An 18,174-nucleotide genomic window follows, 5' to 3' on the forward strand; every position below is an offset into this window, starting at 1 on the left:
TTTGAATTCTTTTGTGTAGATAGTGGAATATGCCTGTTCGTCTTTGTCTTTTCTAGCAGGGAGGTGTGTGTGTGTGTGTGTGCGTGTGTATATGTACACATGCATCTGTGTGTGTTTGAGCCCCAGGGCTCTTCTCTGCTTGAGCTGGGCCTAGTGCCACTAAACCCAGCCTAAGCTGACCTATTTCCAAAGTACCACACAAACACACACTCGCATACATATGTGCACATGGTTGCTACCTCTCGTCTCTCCTGCCTGTCGGAAACAATCAGACATGCACACACATGCGTTCACACACACACACTCACAGTGCTACTGCATGTCGTTGATCAGGACACATGTGCGTTTGTTTAGCGGTTGTGTTCTCTTTGAATATGCTCGTGTATCTGTTAATGTGTATCCAGGTTCCTGTAAGAGGCATTGAGCGGGCGCTCGTGTGTGTGTGTGTGTTTGTGTTTGATCTGTCTCCCAGTGGAAGTGCCCCCTGAGCTGTGCTTTAACCTTGTGCACCTGCATTCTAACTGTAGGGTGTGTGTGAATGTGTATCTGTGATGAATACACATATCAGAATTTATCAGTATGTGCCAATATTGGATATTTATTGGCCCGATATTAAATTGTTTCTGCCTAATTCAATTTTTAGACTCCTTTTGCAATCATCTAGCATTAATGTAAAAGAATAGCAATAGACTATGGCAAAGATTTAAGAAGCACTCTTCTTTTTTTAATGTGTTTTAATTGTTTTTCATTTATACAAACATGTATAGCTTTTTAATATTGATTAGTGTAGTTATTATACTTAATAATGACAATAATAATGTGATTATTATAATATTGAAATAATTTTACTATCGATGCATCCCTAATGCAGTTATTACAAGAAGCAAATTCACAATTAGCAGAAATAAAAGCAGTTGCATGAAATAGTCGCAATTATGATATAATAAAGGCACATTTAGAAGAAGAAAAGTTGTTATTACAAGAAATAAAGGCACAGTTGCATGAAAATTTTATTTGCAAAAAAGTAACGTTGTTTCATTGCATTGCAAATTTATTTCTCATAATTACTAGACAGTTTTGATATTGGATATTTATTGGCTGATATTTAATTGTTTTTGCTTAATTTAGACTACTTTTGCCATCATCTAGCATTAATTTAAAGGGAGTGTGATTATGGCAAAGATTTAACCCTTTTAGAGCTCTTTCCCTTTTAGAGCTCTTTCCCTTTAAGAGTGCTTGTTTCACTTGTAGCATACAAACGTTTAAAAGTAACGATTCATCCCTACTGCAGTTATACTCATGTAGGTTTATTAGAGTAACTCAGTCCAGACGATTTGAACATAGACATGTCAGTATTTGTCAGTTTTAATACATCAATACTCTCACAAATATAAACTAAGGCTGACTAAGAAGGCTTACGTTGGAGGCTGTGAGCTCTGACATCATGAATGACGAGAATCCAGTGAAGGTCGGAACAGACGGGAACATGGTGTGTGTGTGTGTGTGTGTCCATGTGCACTTTTGACAGTCTCTTTAAGTGAGGTCAGGACAGTGTGCCTGCTAGTACTGCAATGTTCTCTATTCCGCCACGGCCACTTTCTCTTTCTCTCTCTCTCGTTCTCTTTAAATACACACAGACATTTGCAGAGAACAGCATAATCCATTGAAAACAGACTCCAGGTCCTTGCACTGATGTAAAGGAGTCTGCTGATAGTCCTGGCACACTTGACGCACAAAAGTAAGCTTGCGACAGCCGCTGTCCTCAGTGTGGTCCTCGGAGACAGTAAACAGATTCAAACTTGTCAAGAAGTAACCCCAGGTTACTTTTGTGTAACATTACAAATTCTAATATAGTATATCGATTTCTTATTCTCACAGGGATTCAGTTGCTTTTTGGAGAAGTGAATTCGGAAAAATATTCAATTGATTATTTAGAAAAAAGTTACTGGCTTCATTAGGCTGGCCACACACTTGAAGATTTTAAGCCCGATTTTGGGCCCAATTTGCAACCCCTAATGGTCTGGGGGGTGTGGCCTGATTCGAGGCTTCTCAAAACTGACTTTCTGTCCAAAAATATCCTCAATTGTGTGATGTCATTACGATTATTTTAATGCTCCCGATCTCGTCGGAGCCTGCCCGATCGCAAATATCCAACATGTTTGATATTTACGACTCTTGATTGGGCTGCCTCTGACGTACATACGATAGCCAATGAGAGATGAGCAAGCTTCACCAACCGGATGTTGCGTGCTTCTATACCTGAAACTGGGCAGCCACAAACATGCCAAGAAAGTGGAGTATTGAGAAAGAAGATCACCCATATTCTTTTTTTCTCCTTTGTTTTTCTTCCTGTAAAACAAAACTCACGCCAGGAGAACCAGCTGACGACGTTGATCATCCTCCTTTTTTTTTTTTCTCAAGTCACGTTTGATCTCACGAGCCTCCGTGAGATTTAGTCTCGCTGTGAAAATGTTACTATAATCGATAAGTGTCTGGTCTTGCGGTTAAGGTTTTGAAAATCGTCTATTGTGTCCCAGGTCTTAGGTAACAGAAAAGTATGGAAAGCCAAAAATAGCAAGATAAAAGTAAGTTAAAATTTACGAAAAATTCACAATTGCTGGAAATAAAGCCATTATTACGAGAAATAACTTTGCTGATACAAGGAGCAACGTCGCAATTACAAGAATTTGTAATTCTTTCCCAATCGCAATTGGGATATATTTAAAGTACGTTTACATGACAACGATGTACTAAAATTAAAATGTTTTTTGCGTACAGACGACAACTTTGTCCAAACGATCCCCGTTCACACGGATCTGCGAAAAACACTAAAAACGCTGTATTATGCTGCCAGGCCAGTAGCTGGCGATGTCACTGGCGAAAACACATAAAAAGTTTTTTTTAGCTAAATACGGTGTTGTTTAAACAGCCCCTTAATTGCAATTAAGAGAAAGAAATGCGAAACTACTTCGCATGAGGTTGCGTTTCCACTGTCCCGCATTCGCATGCGTACGAATGGAAGTCAATCGAACGAAAAGTGTAGTGGACTGCCCCTTTAGGGCTACAATCCCCAAAACTGCAAAACAATAAGAATAGGGAACGCAGAGGGGATCAATAAGCAGAGGAAGAGCCTGGGATGATGGACAGAAACAAAGAGAGGAAGAGGGAAAGGAGAGCAGCTGCATCTCTGTGGCCGTAGTGCTGCAGGTGGGACTTCAAACAAAAGACACTCAGTCTGAGCGTCTCTGTCTTTCTTGCTCACCCCTGGCTTTTCACTTCTTGGCAATATCGCCGTCCGTTTTCCAGCCATGCGGCAAATGAGTTTGTGCTCAAGCTTGTCTGAGTGAGAGAAAGAAAAGATTTTTGTTTAACCCTTATTTCAATGCTGTCTTTTGATCATGGTGTGACACTGGCTTCAACTGCACAGGAGATTAAGCCACACGTACACCTGTTCTGGACACACACGCACACACTGACACATACAGGCTACTTAAATTGGCTCAGTGCAGGTTAGTTCAGGTTAGTGTGTTTATGCAACAGTAGAGAGGAGTGGCTGCATTGTTCCACCTAGATGCTGTTAGCCACTAAACACGGGACACTTTCATAACACCTCTGATACGTCTCTTCCTGTCCCAGATGATTAGCAGTTTGACACCCGAGCACAATATGACAGGTGTTTAAAATAAACGATTGAGGTTTTAGCAAAAAAAAAAATATATATATATATATTAGGTAGGTCACCTGTCTCACTCTTCTTTTATTTGAACTTCTCTCTCCCCCCCCCCCTTAAAATCCTTAAAAATCCCTCAAGGTGATTAAAGTGTGAATATGCATCTGTTTTCAGTGTCTGTATGTGTGTACTGTTTGTGCATGTGTTGGTGTGAGCACTTTTGTTGGCTGTGAAGGATATAACACACACGCAACCACCCGGCGCTATAGTGTTTCATGGACATGAATGAGGTCTTTATGAAAGGGAGTTTCCTCCGCTCAAGCCGATCCGCACTGCTAATATCCTGACATCTGGAACAAACAATATGAGTTTTCTAAACAGACTCTCACTTTTCCCCATTCTTCCCATAAGTGAGTAAATAATGGGAGTTAATAAGTGTCTTAGATAAATATAAGGAAAATTGTTAAAATATTTAAACAACTGCCTCAACACATATTATTACTGCTTGCTTAATATTTTCTTTTCATACTTCCTTTTATAATGAGGCTTTTTTCTTCAATATGATTTTTTTACTATGCCCCCAAAATATCACAATAATTTTCAATTAGAAATTAAAATGATGTTAAACATACAAGAGGTGTATTTAAGTTGTTGTACATATGAATTGCGTGTGCGTGTGAATAAATTATTATATCTGGACCAAAAATGTTTGCTGACCCCATAAGACATTATCTATGTTCCAACGTGTTGACCACTTTAGAACAATGGCCCGCTTGAGTTTACTCAGTCAGTTCAGTTTGCGATTGTGATTTAGAAATGATAAAGATCCACCAGGTGTTGAAGCAACTAAATATTAACTAAATATTTATGAAGCAAATCCCTGTTAGCCTATTGCAAGAATTTGAGCGTCTTCAATCAACAAGCATTTCATATTGTGTTTTTTTTTTTTTACTTACAGAATGGTAAAGCACATATATATACTGTATATATATATATTTTATACATTTTAGTGCATTTCTGGTAGCATGCAGGCTGAAAATAATTGCATTTCTAAGGCTGAGAGCTGGTGGACAGTTGGCGGATTATGAAAATGGATCCGGAAGTGCAATAAGAACTGATAAATGAGACATAAAGATATTAACAGGCCTATCCATTTGAATGAGTTTCAAAGAAAAAGAAGCATATGTGTTTGTGTGCTTATCTGCAGAGGTTTGTAGATATTGGGCAGTCCTGCAGGGATCCTCGAGACTGTCGAGTTCAGCGATGGTCTGCTCTCTGTGGGGGAAGGGCCCTTACAAAGCCATTTATTTTATTACTCTTCCATTCAGCCCTCAGAGGCTCTGTAATCTGCCATTAAACCATTACTGCAGGAAGAGAGAGAGAGAGAGAGAGAGAGAGAGAGGTAGGGGTGGGTAGTCACACTCAAGGGGCCTTCCCAGAGGGCCGGGCTTACAGTAAAGCAGCTGGGCATAGGCACACACTCGCTCGCTAAAATCGGTATGTTGTGCCTGAATACACTGACTACCATTTGTGAATGAGAGCATTTGGTGTAGTAGCTCATTATGGAGTTTAAAAGGTCATGACCTTTGACCTTTTATGTTTGGTTTCGCATGTGGTTCTGTGTTCACGTATTTGATGAATAAGGATAGCTGAGGGAAAATGTTCATAATGTAATGTGTTTATTTGCAATGTGATGTGCCGTTTATTCAATCCCATTTCACATTCGCTGCCATTGTAAAGTTTGTGGTCATTTTGAATACTTTTATTCTCTTGAACTTTCTATTCATCAAAGAATCATGACAAAAAGTCAGTTTCCACAAAAATATTAAGCATCAGTTTTCAACACAGATAATAATAATAAGAAATGTTTCTTGAGCACCAAATCAGAACTGAAGACGCTGAAGACTGGTGTAATGGCTGCTGAAATTTCAGCTTTGCCATAACAGATTTTTTTAATTTTTTAATTTTTTAATACAGTAAAATTGTGAAATTGAAAATATTTTTGTCAAATAAATGCAGCCTTGGTGAGCATTTTATAGTGATTTATTTCACGAACATTAAAAACATCTTAACGACTCAACTTTTGAATGGTGGTCTATGGCATTTTGCAGTATGATTACTGTGTGTATCAACATAGTGTATAATGTAAGTGCACAGTGTATAGGATGCAACTTTAGTTATTTTATTGAAACTTCTGCAGCTTTCTAATGTCAAACGGATGCATCAGCACGTGACCGCCGACATTTAGACATCAACAACGTTCATTCTTTGTTCAGAAACTTTGCCCACCCAGTCACTGTGAAGTAAAAAGGAAATAAGAAAGAAGGACTAATGTTAAGAGTAATATGTGAGAAGGTCTATGTTTATGGGCCCTGATCATTTCACAAGCTATGAAGGCGTTTCTAAAGTCTTAAAGTCGGCATGAAACAGAAGTTGCGATAGTCTTTTCTTCCCTACTGTGACATTTATCTGAGTGAAACGCTTCTCGAACAAGAAGACATGTAGGGCAGGACTTGATTTTGTTCATTGGGAATTGCTTGGATTGTTGGATGGTTGTGGTTTGCTATTGCTGTGATGTCATGTGAGTGACAGGTTGTCCCGCCCTCGTGCCAATAAACGCATCATCAGAGAAGAGGAGAGATGATGATGAAAAGAGGGAAGGGAAGTCATTTTGATTAAAGATTATGAGGACAGATACATTTAAAAATAATAATGATGTGCACAGATAAATCATTTATAATAAATATTGTGATATTCCATTTAAAAAATGGAAACATTAAACATTAAAGGCACAGCAGCAAAAAACAAAACCAACAGCCAAAAATGGCCCATTTAATTCTCAGGGTCAAAGAGACAAATTTTTGCTTTAAAAAACACTGACAAACATTCTGTGGACCTAAAGGGAAAAAATACAATGATAAAAAAGGGAAAATATTAAACTATGGCTTTGGTTACCTGCTGATTATGAATGGTAGGTTGCTTATTATTTTGGAAGAGTGTGTTCTTCTTTTTTTCTCCAGCAGGATCAGCGTTTTCCCCTCCCTTCCCATCCTCTCTGTCTGTCTCTCTCTCTCTCTCTCTCTCTCTCTCTCTCTCTCTCTCTCTCTCTCTCTCTCTCTCTCTCTCTCTCTCTCTCTCTCTTACTGCTTTCAGATTGTCTGTCATTCTTCATTCAGCCTTGTATTCATTTTGATTCTGCTCTCGCAGCTGACAAGTGTGAAATGAATACAGTATCTGTTCACTCCCTCTGTTCCTCCCTCTCTCTCGCTCTCTCCATCTCTCTCTCTCTCCTTTGTGTGTTTTGGAGACTAGATTCTGAAGATTTAGCGAGTTGATTCTCTTTAAGCCTTTTCTTATCTGAGGAAGACATACAAAACTGAGTGTCTTCCTTTAAGTCTATTTGCTCTTTCTCTCCTGCTCAGGGGGATAAAGTGTGTGTGTGTGTGTGTGTGTGTGTGAGTGTGTGTGTGTGAGAGAGAGAGAGAGAGAGAGAGAGAGAGAAACTATGAAACTACTGTAAAGGCAAGGAGGAAGGAGATTGGTTGAGATTTTTGGATTACACAGGGTCATGAGGTCAACATGTCATAGGGTTAATGCCTAGGGTGAGGAAAAAATAGATAATAAAATATTTTCTTAAGAATTGATTCCTTCAGATTTACTGTACATATTGTGCGCCTGTTAGGTATTTCCTTCACACATGTTCATCCAAATTTACACAAATACACAAAATGCACACGATCTCATGCACACCAGTGTTCAGGAGGTAATCACTTACAAGTTGCAGCACTACTAGTTTAACTAGTATGTTTTCAAAATGTCCTGTAACAACGCAGATGGAAGAACCAAACACAATCCAGTGTCATATGGGAAAGGTCGTTTAATTTTAGTGAATCTATTTGCTTGAATGGTTCATGTTCAAAAAAAGACTCATTTGACCTGTGATTACAGAAACACAGTCTCTGTGTCTGACCACCCACAATTAGGCTACAACTCAAAAACACCCATTCGTTGTTCAGAATTGAGTTGTGAATGTTGCCATTTTACAGTCAATAGACGGTATGACAGTATTGATGCAGTGAGCCAAATGACTCTTATGAGCGAGTTATTTTAGTGAATCAAAACCGTGCAGCATGACTAGTGTAATCCGACACTTATGAGTCAATTACTTTTTGTGCATCAAAAACATACAGTGCGACCAGTGTAGAAAATGTACAGAAATTAATGAGCTGGATCTTTAAATGAATAGTTTGAATAATCTGTTTGAACTCACACCTACATTGATGTATTTGACAGACGCTTTTATCCACGTGTGTGTGTGTCACACATAATAACAGAATACATAACATAACTGATAAGACTGTAAATGTGTACCTTGAAATGCAATGTAAGTCGCTTTGGATAAAAGCGTCTGCCAAATGCATAAATGTGTGTGTGTGTGTGTGTGTGTCGTTGCTTTGACGCAGCTGGAGTGTCCAGTGAGACTAGCAGAGCTGCTAAATTAGCCCTACCCTGCAGCTGCTCTTATATATAGCCACACACACACTTTCTCACGCACACTCTATCTCTCTACTGTTTTATTAATAAAAGTGCTTGGATGGACGTTAAAACAGGCTGAGGAAGACAACGGGGATCGCTGTACGTTTGGTCAAGATGACTAACAAATGCAGCACACACAAAAAACAACAACCACACACACACACACTGAATGAACACTTCCTATCTGCGTGAACACAGATGTGCCTACATGCACGCATATCCAAACAAAGACAGCCGTCTTGCATTTCTTTTCTCTCCCGTTTCCTTTTGTCTTTGTCCTACGTTTATCTTTCACTATGAAAAGGCTGTGCATCTGTCTCTCTCCTCTCACTCGCTCGTTCCTCGCAAGTTCATTGACATTCATTGAACACAGCAATGAGCGCTCAGACCTTCCGGCACTCAGAGACTGTTTGTGTGTGTGTGTGTGTGTGTTTCGCTCTAGCTCTGTGATTAGGATTGTTATTCGTATCAATAAGTAAATTAGTGAATAAGTAAACAGTCATGCTTTTATTAGAGAAAAATAACAGATGGAACGGCTTGGTTTGGTGTCAATGTGTTTAAACTGCAAAATGTTAATTTTAATGAGTATTTTTGTGTTGGTTTTCAGTGAAAACATCTTCTCTTTTTTTACACATTAAACAAGATAAATTCACCTAATAAACAAAACTGTGCAAGATATTAAGACTTTTTAGAGATTGCAATGCTTGAAATGGGAGATTTTTTTCCTATTGTTTTTCACTTTCTTATGCTTAATTTATAAAAATAAAAATAAACAAACCTTAATATTTTATGCTGTGTTGCTTATCAGGTAGCCTAAATTTAACTTTATCTTCTAAAAAGATGATCTTCCTAGAAAGCATGCCAGAGAAATTCTAATATTTTTTGCTGGAAAACGCCACTGATATTCTTTATTATTAATATATTACAAGGTGTTGCTTATCAGGTGAATTTGCCTTTTTTTTTTAATCTTCTCAAAAGATGATTTTACTGAAAAACATTTTTTACATCTTTATACAGTGTTAGCTTTTTTTGCAGTAATGTCGCTTATCAGGTGAATAAATCTTGTTTTATGATTGTTTAGATATTTTTACTGGAAAACAGGACAAAGATTCTCATTACGACAGTGTAGAGAAAGTGAGCGGAAAGAGCGTTTAGGGTATTCCCTCAGTCTGATCTCTCTGTCACTTGTTGCTCGTCATTTACTGAAATCATAACCGGAAAAACATCCTAAAGGTGCACAAACAAACATTGACACGTACGAGAGTGGTATGAGAGTGATTATCGAGAAAGGAAAGAAAAACAAGCGGTGACTCAGAGTAAAAGTGCCCCAGTTATCTAAATCTCACTCTCTCTCTCTCCCTCCTGATGAGAATTCAAGGACGACTTCTCACACATGAGCTTGTATGTGTCGCCCTACTGCTGCGTGCTCATTTCAAGCCTGTAATATATATACATCGACTTTTTTCTGAATGGTGGGAGTGAACGAGAAATGAACCCAATGAGCAGAGTGTGATTTGGTCATATGGTCAATAAGACCTGTAGGCCGACTAGTGTCTTGACTAATCAATATCAAGGATGTGGGATTGTATTATTTTAAGGTGATATACAAGTGTGAGAGGGGTGAACATGTCTTTATTTATGCCGATTAGTTCACTTGTTGGACATTTTTTGAGTGTGGTCTACATGGTCGACAGAACAAAAAATAATTGCGTTTGTCTTTCTTTGTTTTAATGGGGATTTCCTCTCTTTCTCGCTCTCTGGGGTGTTGGGGAAGGGCTCACTCCCCGCTCTCCTAATCCCCTTTATCCTGTCTGAAACCTACCTCACCTGTCGTTACACATCTGGACACACACACACATCATCAATGACTGTGTTAACATACATTTCAGCTACTGACGTACATACTACACTTGTAGACGATGTATGTACAAACCTGTTTATACGAAACAGGCTGTTATATTTATACATATAAATTCTACAAAATTTAGAGATGTAATATACATAGTTGTCATATGGTAGTAGGAATAAATACAAGCTGATTGCAAATAGGCTACAAAAACATGAAATGCTTGAGACAATTTTCCTAATATGGTGTAATATTCAATCATATGGTAAGACAGTTGCTAAATCAGTCACACTATAGTGTTTAGATTAGATTCAAGATAAATGACTGCACAGAAATTGTAATCAGTTTATCTCCTTATTCAATTATCCACACAATTATCGCTTTCTAATTAAGATTTGAGCAGCATTGCAGGTTTCTGTGTGTTATGGGGGTGGTGGTAGCTTAGAGATTGAAGATCAGGGCTAGTAATCCGTCGGTTAGTGGTTCATGAACTGCAGAATTACTGGCATCCCCCATCACCAGTGTGCCCTTGAGCGAGGGCACTTAACCCTGGGCTGCTCTAGAGGGAAGAATCCCTGCAATAAATGTGCTTTTAGTCACTTTGGGTAAGAAAATGTCTGCTAAAAGTGATTGTTAGGTATTTCCCTTTATATTGATGCACGATAAATCGGCCACCATATTGGTATTGACCGATATTTGATCATTTTTTATGTTACCGTTATCGGCCCGATAAGAAAATTTGGCAGATATATTTAAGCCAATAAATAATGGATTATATCCTTCAGCTGAGACACTTCAGATCTACAATGTTCTCCATTATGTTTTTGAATTGCTTGAAATATGATTCCCTTCAAAAAGAAAATACAGTTAAGTGCAACATGTCTGTCATATAGGCTACATAAAATTATGATGAGAACATTCTAATTGTGCGCTTGGGACATGGATTTTAATGGTGAGACTTTTGTTTTTGTAATCAGGCTCTTACAAATCATATACAAATTTGGATTTAGATTGATCGGCCAATATATCGGTTATCGGGTTTCAAATATAAAGAGTTATCGGTTATTGGTATCGGCCAAAATGTTCATATCATATTATCCTTTTAGAAACGTACTTTGGCAATACAGAGTTTATACTGTATACATACATTTTTTAAATGCAAATTTGGCAGTTACACTACAGGTCAATAGTTTTGGGTCAGTAAGATTTTTTTTTTGTGTGTGGAAAATATGAAATAGCCTACTTTTATACAGCAAGGATGCATTAAATTGATCAAAAGTGTCAGTAAAAACTTTTGTAACGTTACAATTATTATTATAAAAAAATAAAAAAAATTCTGTTCTTTTAAACGTTCTATTCATCAAAGAATCCTGCAAATAAAATTTTCCCGGTTCCATTATGATTTTCATATTATGTTTGCTGAGATTTATTTATTATTTACAATGTAGAACAAAATGACATTTTACTAATTTTGTCTCCTTTTTAAAAAGCTTCAACGAAATCAGTGTGATCCTTTTTATGTGAAATCTCCGTTTATTTGTGGAGAGTTGGATTTATTTCTCCTTGTTGAGATGAATTACTAATCAAGCTGTATTATATTTCCAGCTTCATGTGTCAAAATATAATAGAGAAACTCTACTTTTCATTACACCTATTGTAGCTGACTAGTTTTATTGATTGGAAGATATTAGCATTTCAAGTTTATGTAGACTACTTTAACTCAGGCAGTGGCGCTAGCAATGCTAACATTGCAAGTTCAGTTTTGATCAAGTGTACATCTTGATTGTCGCTTTGGACAATAGCATCTGCTGAATGCATATTATTTGGCTATATTAACTATCATTAATATAGTAACAAAAATAGTTAGTTCTAAGTTAACATTTATCTAACTAGACATGTCACATCTGAACAAATGCTTCTTTGCAAGGTCATCTTGTTTGTGTGTGTATAAGATGAGTGTTTATGTTTGTGCTGCAAAAGACAAAGTTGGAGGCAGAAACCATCACCAGAGCTGAGCAGAAGACACAAACACACACATACACACGGCGCACGCTCACACTAGCGCAGTGGCGCATGGCTGGCGGGCTATTCTTTGTTTATTAGCATATCTAGATGACAGTGGCATCGCAGAGGCAGCGGTAATTAAGGGCACAACAATGGAAACAGTAATGATGATTGGCATACCATTACATGCCACAGGGAAGGAGGGAGGGAGAAAGAGAAAAGAGTGCAGAGGGAAAAGAGATAAATGAAGAAAGCTTGCTCTTTTAATCTCAGCAGGGCTACTACCTCTGTGTGCATGCGGGTCTGTGCGTAGGTATGCACGTGTGAGTTCGCTCTCTTGTTCGCCTGTGTGTAAATATGCACTAACTCGTTTACTTGCGCTGGGAAGTCGCTTGTTTTCCTTTCCCCTCCCTGTCACACAAGCACACTGATTTCTTTGAGATGGCTTATTCAGAAAGGAGGGGTTTTCTTTCACCCTGTTTCACCTCTCTTCCCTTTAAAACGCTTGTTAAATTGCATGCAAAAAGTCTGCTTTTGCTCCCTGAGTATTTGTGACTTTTCCTTTAAGTGCAAAACAGTGCTAGCATGAAATGTCAAAGTTCCAAATTGAAATCCTCTCATTTGAAATGTTATTGACATAAAGGTGCAGTAAGCGATTTCTGAGAAACACTGTTGATATTTGAAGTCAGCCCAAACAAACACACCCCTCCCTTTCATTGCTCCGCCCTCAAAATGCACAAACACTCAATGCAAGAGTGGATGTCTCTTTATCATAACTGAAGCAAAGCAAAAGAATCGCGGAAAAAAGCGAAGATGACAAACAAATCTAAATGAACATACAGTACACAAGAGTATACAAGCAAGAGTTAGTCGCCAGCAGCAACTTATGAGGTAGACATATTAAAAACATAAAAATTGTTACAAAATATTTATATTTTAAATAAATGCTGTTCTTGTAAAAAAAACAAACAAAAAAAAAACATATTGTAATGATTTCTGAAGAATCATGCGACACTGAAGACTGGAGTAATGATGTTGAAAATTCCACTTTGCCATCACAGGAATACATTTTACATTTATTTGAAATGTTTTAAAATGCATTATTTAATAAATGTAGCCTATTTATTAAATAAAACATTTTTAAATATATTTACTATATTTTACATTGTAATAATATTTTACTGTTTTTACTGTGTTTTTGATCAAATAAATGGATAATAAACTTCTTTTAAAAATATTAAAAAACTAAATTTTACCAACCGCAAATTTTTGAATGGTAGGCTAGTGTAAATAATAGAAATGAATGAGAACTGGGGCTTTTAAGCTACAAAATGACAAAAAAGAACATCAACGTTTGCTTTTTAAGTGATCCATATTGTACATGTTTCAAGTCATGTGATAGGAGTTTGGTGAGGAACATATTGAGATTTAATTTGTTTTTTTTCGAATATTCACAGATAATCGTCCTCTCCATTAAGCTGTTAACAACTATGGCCGGATCATTGAGTCAGTGAGTCCAACTCAAGAACCAGATCAGTTTGTTTCATAAATGCCTCTTTCAGATCATGACTGTGATGTGAACTGCATCAAATGATTCATTGAAAATATCTGACTCAGAAGAACAATTTGGTCACAAATATGATATCACTGCTTCTCTCATGAAATCTCAATGAAGTGCAAAGATAACAAACAAGTGCAGATAACAAGATTTTCAGTGAAAAACAACTTGAAGTCTGTGTGAACCGGAAGTTGCAAATGACTTTTCCTCCAGTGTTGTGACGTATTTCCAAGTGAAACAGAATATTGAACAGGGGGCAGGGTTTCACTTTAGCGCTCCTCTTCTCCATTTCTCGCTCATAGCAGACTGACGGTTTGAGGGGAGTGGTTAAGCGTTTTCAACCCAAGCCGTCAAACTGACATCATCAGAAAAGGAACGCCATTCCAGACCGGAAGTAACTTTTCAGATTTTGATTAAAGATTACCACGGCAAACCATTTTTTTCTGTGTATTAACTTGCACGGATTAATTGTTCACCACAAGACTAGTAATATGCGCTAACAAAGTAAATAGGGTCAATTTTGATTTCATGTCGACTTTAAACGTCAGTCTGTTTGAAGTCGTATGGACTACTTTTATGGGGCTTTTTTTTATCATTTTTGAGCCTTCAGCCCCAGTCCACATTCACTTTTTTTATATTGAAATGAATTATCAGGATATTCATCAAAAAGTCATCTTGTGTGTTCCTCGGTAGAAATAAAGTTGACTAAACAATGACATTTTGGGGTTTAATTTCCCCACAGGGATCTGTACCTCTGCCTATCTCAGCACCTCTTCAAGGGTGTTTGTCTTGGTGAGCGTATGAGAGGTTCACTGTGTTTTCCGGCACACACACACATACACACACACACATTAGGCGTGTTTATGTTGGTCTATGAGACGAAACTCTGTTCATGTGCAAAAAGTGTCTCCAGACCCCTCCCATTTTGTTTCTCTTGGCACAAACCCTCTCCTTTCCCTACTCTGTATCTCTATCTTTCTCTCTCACACACACACTCATCCTGTTTCTGTGTTCTCTAACAAGAGGGACTGTCCTTAATTATCCTTGTTGTACAGTGAAACGTACGGGTAGCAGTAGCTTTTCTCAAAATCTTCCTCTTAATCATTGCTCAGATAACCTTCTGCACCCTCAGACTAAAAGTGGATATTTTTGGAGCCAGCAATGTTCAATGAGTCGAATACATTTTTTTTTCTAATTAGTCACTGCATATTCAGTAATGATGAATGTTATGAAATAACATCAAATAAATTTAGAATTTCGGTCTGTGAAATCTGGTTAGTTGATTAATGGTCGTGGCTGAAGCTGTTGGTTAAACTAACTTTATATAAATCAATAATCTCAGTCTCTGTATGAATTACTGAGTGAATCATTTAAAATAATAACGTGTCAAAGATTCCATAACTTTGTCTTGGCATCTGTGAAGAGGCCAAAAGCTTCTGAATCATTGATTCGTTTCAGATGACTGCACAGACAGGGACACCATGGTTGAATAATCAGCAGTTGCAGAGGTTGATCGATAGCAGCCGTCATGGAAAGCTGTGTGTGTGGACATGACAGCCAGGTCTAGACACAAGAGGAATGAACGGTGAAGAGACAGATATCATAGTACAGCATCGAAGGACATGCAGAACTGGGTATACTGAGTAGTTGGAGTATAAGAAGATCATTAAGTAGTAGTGCCAATAGTAATTTTACATTTTTACATAATTAGAAGCAGCATATATATACAAAATATTGTGTATGTATGAAATTTCATTCTGTCGTTAAGTTTGTCAAGAGAATGAAAGAGCCGTTTTTGAAGTGTGCGCAAGTGCTCAAGAACCCCGGGAGAATATTAGAAAGGATCCGCAATTAAATCAAAATCTGATAATAAAGCAAAACAATGGAGATCAAAAGAGTGATTCTATATTATTGAATGACGGATGTGTGACAGTTACTACAGTTCTGGGAAATAGTTGTGACTAGTTAATTGCTCCGTACTGTGGTAGTTAAGCAACGAGTTATGTTGTTTGGTTGTGCTGTATGTGTTGGATTTGCTAAAAAGAACCAACTGCTTATTAGCCATTTGTTTGGGAATCAGACTAAATTGGTTGAGCTGTATGTCATTGATTCACTACAGAACAAATTACTACTGAACTGATTCTGGTGAATCAAAATGAATCAATTCTTTTAAATTGAACTGGTCGTGTTGTAGGTTCTGTTGTGGTGTTGCCATACTTCTGAATGAGTAAATCAGGGAACTCTGTTAGAATTTGTATGCATTGACGGAAGAATGCACATGCAAGAATTGCTAACGGAACCAAATATCATTCATATCACCTGATCTCAATCATGGTTTTGACATGGTATCATGTCCAATAAACATACCAGTGTGCATTTTTGTATTTTTGTTGGTGTTTATTGGTGGTCCGTTGTGTCGTGTAATCCTAAAATGTAAATTCTCCTAGTTTTGGTGGTGGTAGCGGTAGTATTTGTTCTGGGCATTGTGCTAATTGACACTTTGGTCTCGGGTACTATTTGATGACTTTTATTTTAATCTCAATAACCAACAAATCCATCATCCCAATTATTGACATCTACCATTACACACACTCAGACTGCACTCATTTATTAATCCCCTCTCATCACTGTACCATTCTGTTTGTTTAGCTTCCTGTTTGAATGTATGTGTGATTGCGTATTCATTGTGTGTGTTGTGTATGCAGTGTAGCTTTAATGAGAATCAGAACAATGCAATCAGATGTGTATGCCTTACCAGCCATAATTATGAGGAATATGCACAGCAGTGTGGATGATAGGTCTGCTCCCTCTCTCTCTCTTTTGCCAGCGCTCTCTGTGCTGACAGATGGTTGTGTCAGTCATAATGGGACAAATCCGATCGCTACCGAATGAAAGGCGTCCCTCCAGCAGAGAGAGAGAGAGAGAGGGAGAGAGACAGTCGATGTGTCTGTATTGATGTGTTTACTCAGGGTGAAATTGGCATCCATTAGAGAGAGGATTGTGTGTGCGTGTGTGTCAGTGAGAATACAGGCTCTAAAATGAAGGCTGCATTAATTCATATTCTGTTACACATGCACAGACACTCTTCCTTTACGTCACGTGTTCACACTGTCTCTTTTTCAAACACAGACACACATACGCATGGCAGGGTGGACTGCGCAGACAGCTTGGCGATGCCGGGGAAGGTGTGTCTCCAGAGTTCCATTGTTCTAGATGGAGAGGAATCTATGTGGGAAAACCTCCTGGATAAAAAGGGGGTGGGGAATGGGGGGATGAAGGAAGAGAAAGGAGGAAAGGGTGCTTTTGTAGGAAGTGGACTAGCAGTGTCCACAAGCCAGCTTCTTGGGAAGGGCGTGAGGTGTAGTGTTTATTTATTCTTGTATCGTATCTAAGCGGATACAATGTAGGGAGCTGTCAAGAATGTTTTTTCTATATGATATGTACAAGGCAATATTCTGTAATGGTTTTTCCAATGGCTTTTACAAGTCTAAAAAAGAGCTTTAAAATGGATAATGGTGTCAAAATCCACATAAAATAGAGAGAATGCAGAAGTTCTGCACAAAAAATACTGCACATTCTTCTGCAGCTGGAATGTTACAGTAAATTATTCATCCCGTCAAGAATCTGTTTCTTAGGAAGTCTCTCTTTATTCATCTCTCTCTCTTTCTCAATCTTCTGTAAGGTTAAAAGTAGCATGGAACACACAGGATTTCTGGCTGCACTGGGACTAAAATCCACTACACTCATTCCAGCTACCCAACCCAACTCTCTCTCTCTCTTTCTAAGTCTTTTTGTCCCTCTATTGTGGTAGTCCACTAGTCTTTTAAACAATAAAGTGGTTTTCTTAAAAAAAAAATTCAAAAAATGTGTTGCTCTCATGAACTGAAACTGCTATTACCTGCGTTTTCTGGTTTATTTTGTAAGACCAGAATGAACACTCTTTATTTGAGCTTACCAGCATTCTATTTTTAGTTTTATTCAGTGCTTTGCTTTGATAATAGGAATTTCTTGGAGGCCACACTCCAAAAAAAAAAAAATCTGACTCTGACTTTTATATTATGTGATGTGCGAGTTTGCAAACATCTTCATTCTGAATGTGAATGAGGTGCTTTTGATTGGTGGCTCTTTAGTCTTAATCTGCTAAGAGGCCTCTCCAGAGGGCATTGGAATTGGGAGGATGGGGTAAGAGAGAAGGCGTTCAGGGTTTTGACCCACGCACTAATAGAAACGGTCTGCTGAATGATCCCACTTCTGGCACCATAGGACAACAGCTGGGCCCTTGGAAGGCTCAGACCCAAAAAAGCCAATTTTGGAAACAGGCATTCATACTGGTAATGTTTGAAAGATAGAGCCCTGAGATCCCTACAGACCATTTGTGGGCAGTAACAGACCAGTCAGCTCATAGTAACATAATTAAGTTGTTGCCAAAAATCCTAAATATATACTTGAGAAATATGAGCGAATGTCCAGATTTAGACTGTTAGTATATGTTGTCACATACCATCAGCCGATGTTACACAATTCTGGTTGATTGGCAATCTTTTGTTGATGTTTTTTTAT

At 37.9% G+C, this 18,174-nt stretch overlaps 1 protein-coding gene across 1 annotated transcript in view; it reads left to right on the forward strand.

Annotated features, from left to right (window-relative positions):
• Positions 1–18,174, forward strand: part of LOC311288616 (uncharacterized protein) — a 66,810-nt gene that overhangs the window by 19,535 nt on the left and 29,101 nt on the right. The gene's annotated exons all lie outside the window — the stretch shown is intronic.

The sequence above is a fragment of the Rutilus rutilus genome (assembly GCF_951802725.1).
Source record: "Rutilus rutilus genome assembly, chromosome: 3".
Classification (NCBI taxonomy): Eukaryota; Metazoa; Chordata; class Actinopteri; order Cypriniformes; family Leuciscidae; genus Rutilus; species Rutilus rutilus.